Here is a 3482-nt window from a genome sequence, read left to right as displayed (position 1 = left end):
AGGTGATGCATTATTTTATGTTTATTCCCCGATTAAAAAGATTGTACAGTTCAAGGCATACAGCGGAAGAGATGCTATGGCATCATACTGGGAGATTAAAAGAAGAGGGGATGATGCGTCATCCGGTTGATGGGTTAGCATGGAAAGATTTTGACGCCGGACATCCTGATTTTGCAAGAGATCCTAGAAATTTTCGTCTGGGCTTGACTACGTATGTGTTTAATCCATTTGGCAACATGAGTTTATCGTACAGCATGTGGCCTGTTTTCTTGATGAACTATAATCTCCCACCCTGGCTTTGTATGAAGGATCATTATTTCATGTTGACTCTTCTTATTCCAGGGAAAAAATCACCAGGTAAGGACATGGATGTATTTTTTAGCCCATTGGTGGACAGGTTGAAGAGTAGTGGATTAACGGGGTGGAAACTAGGGATGGTAGAAACAACAACATGTTCAAGATGCATGCGGCCCTTTTGTGGACGGTGAATGATTTTCCTGCTTGAAGTAGTTTGTTTGAATGGAGTGGCCAGGGTTCAAGGCTTGTCCAACATGCAATGAAGACACATCCTTTATCCAAGTGATTGGTAAGACATCTTATTTTGGTCATAGACGATTCTTGGCTAGTAATTATCGGTGGGGAAAGGATACTCAATTTGACGGAAAAGTTGAGAGAAGATGTCTTCCAAGAAGGTTTACTTGTCAGGATATCTTAGATCAAATTAATGCCCTACCACCTCAAGTCCCAAGGAAACATGAGAGGTTTGGAGGTTTGAAACGAAAAAGAGGTGCAGAGGATAGTAATTGGAGGAAAAAAAAGCATATTTTATGAACTTGACTACTGGAGTGTGAATGAGTTAAAACACAACATAGATGTTATGAATGTTGAGAAGAATGCATGTGGCAATGTCCTTGGTACTGTCTTGGATAGCGATAATTCCAAAGACACTACTAATGCAAGACATGATCTGAAGAATACAGGAATTAGGGACGCACTATGGATATATGAAGATCAGAATAAAAAGTTAATGAAACCATATGCTCCTTACGTGTTGACTCCTAAAGATAGGTTAGAATTCCTTCAATTTCTAAAAGGTGTTAAACTGCCAGATGGTTTTTTTTGAACATGAAGAAGAAAGTGACTGATAATAACTCAAATATCCTTAGGTTAAAGTCTCACACCGGTCATGTGATAATGCAACGATTACTTCTAGTGGGTATCCGTAAGTTTTTCCCATAATCTATATCAGGCACCATAATGGAACTATGAAATTTCTTCAGACAATTATGTTCATGGAAGTTGAATGTAAATGATATGGAGAAATCTCAAAGGGAGGTCATTCACATCTTATGCAAAATGGAGTTGATTTTTCCTCCAGCTTTTTTTGACATAATGATACATTTTTTCTTGCATTTTCTAGAAGAGGCTTTATTGGGTGGGTCGGTATTTATGAGATGGATGTATCCTTTTGAAAGATACATAACAAAATTAAAAAACTATGTCAGAAATAAAGCGCGTCCTGAAGGGTCCATAGCTGAAGAATATGTGGCAGATGAGGCTTTAACATTTTGTTCAATGTATTTCAAAGGTGTGGAATCAAAATTTAATCGTCCGAATTGAAATGCAGATACAGTTTATGTTCCACACCACCTTTCAGTGTTTCAATCTCAATGTCGTCCATTGAGTGAGGGATTTCAAGTGCCTCTCAACGAAAAGACTCTGAATATAGCTGAGTGGTTCATACTCGAGAATTCTCCTGAAATTGAAGTATATAAGGAGTAGGTTAAATTAATTATCTCTTTTTTTATGTTGTTTGTAATATAAGATCTTTGAAATGTAACACTATGCTAATTAACAACGAACACCTTCGTGAGATTAAATAGAGGGATCCATTGGGCGATCATAACCTTCTGCACAAAAAAAGGTTTCGTTCCTGGTTTCACGAGAAGGTAATTTATACCTATGACATTCTTTGTTGTTAGATTGAAATATAAGTTTCTTATTATAATATGTTTTGGTTTATTTAGATATATGACTAGCACCATCTCAGTTCATTAGAGAATGGAGATGAGTTGTTAGCTTTAGCATCTGGGTCTGATCTTTTGGCGTACTCCTGTCAAGCATGTATAGTGAATGAGGTTCGATATGTTACACGCAATCGAGATCAAAATCGTATTACACAAAATAATGGAGTGTGTGTTGCTGGGACAAAAGGTTTTAACTATTATGGACAACTTGAAGAGATATTGGAGGTATCTTATACTGGTGTATATTCAGTGGTATTGTTTCGATGTAAATGGTTCAACACGGACCCGGAAAAAAAAAATTACTAAAAATAATGTCACCAGTATAAATGTGAGCGGTGAATGGTATAAAGATGAATTGTACATACTTGCTAGCCAAGCTAAAAAGGTTTTTATCTCGATGATCTACTTAGAGGTCGAGCTTGGAAAGTTGTTGAAGAAGTGAATCATAGGCAAGTTTGGGATATTCCGGACAGTTCTGATCAGATTGTTGATATTGATTTTGTACATGACACAAACTCATCCAATTTCGTATTGACTGTTGAGCTCGGGGAGTTGGTTGTTCAATAATCTAATCAACTAGCAACATTCATAGGCACCGTCCCTCGACCTTATTCGACTGCTCAAGATACCGATGATTTTATTAATGATGATGAAGAAGAAGTCGAAGATGTAGAAGAAATTGATGGTGAGGATGATTTACTTGTTGACCTTAGTGATAATGATAAAACTAAGCATGATTCACCGATAGATGTTAATTTTATAAGTGATGACAGTGACTATTGTACTTAGTTCTTGTATCTGTGTAAGAAAAACTTTATATTTTAATAATTACGTATCAGAAATGTTAAACGATTTATGGATTTAAGGATTTGTTATGTTGTGGATTTGTAATCAGAAATGTTAAATAATAATTATGTGGTCATTACAACTATATATTCATAAATAATATATATTTGATATTCATACTAACAAACAAATTGGTCATATTTAGTTTAAAGAGGTCAGCAAATGTAGCTACATACCATGGCGGAGATGGTGGTGGTCAAGATCCACTGGTTCCTACTACGATCCAATCCAGTTGCGAGTTAGGTATTTTAAAATCTATTCTTTATTTATATCTAATTAGACCTTATTATAAAACTTACTAAATTATAAGATACACTTATTTAAAACAATACAATAGCTCCACCAAAGAGAAAAGGTCGTGGGCCTGCCGCAGGGAAAAATTTAGATGACAGAAGGCAATAAGTTGGACATCCACTCCCCATAGTGGTTGACCCTATCATGTAGAAGGTGGTGGGAACAGAACATGCTGCTTTTATCCATCTTTTGGGCACCCAAGTCACATCAGCGGTTCTAGGATATTACAAGGATTGGACTAGTGTCCCAAAACGTTATAAGGATAATGTCGTTAGTAAAGTGAATGTAAAATTTTTAGAATTTACTTTAATAATA

The sequence above is a fragment of the Humulus lupulus genome, chromosome 7 (assembly GCF_963169125.1).
Source record: "Humulus lupulus chromosome 7, drHumLupu1.1, whole genome shotgun sequence".
NCBI lineage: Eukaryota > Viridiplantae > Streptophyta > Magnoliopsida > Rosales > Cannabaceae > Humulus > Humulus lupulus.
This window is presented reverse-complemented; position numbering follows the sequence as displayed.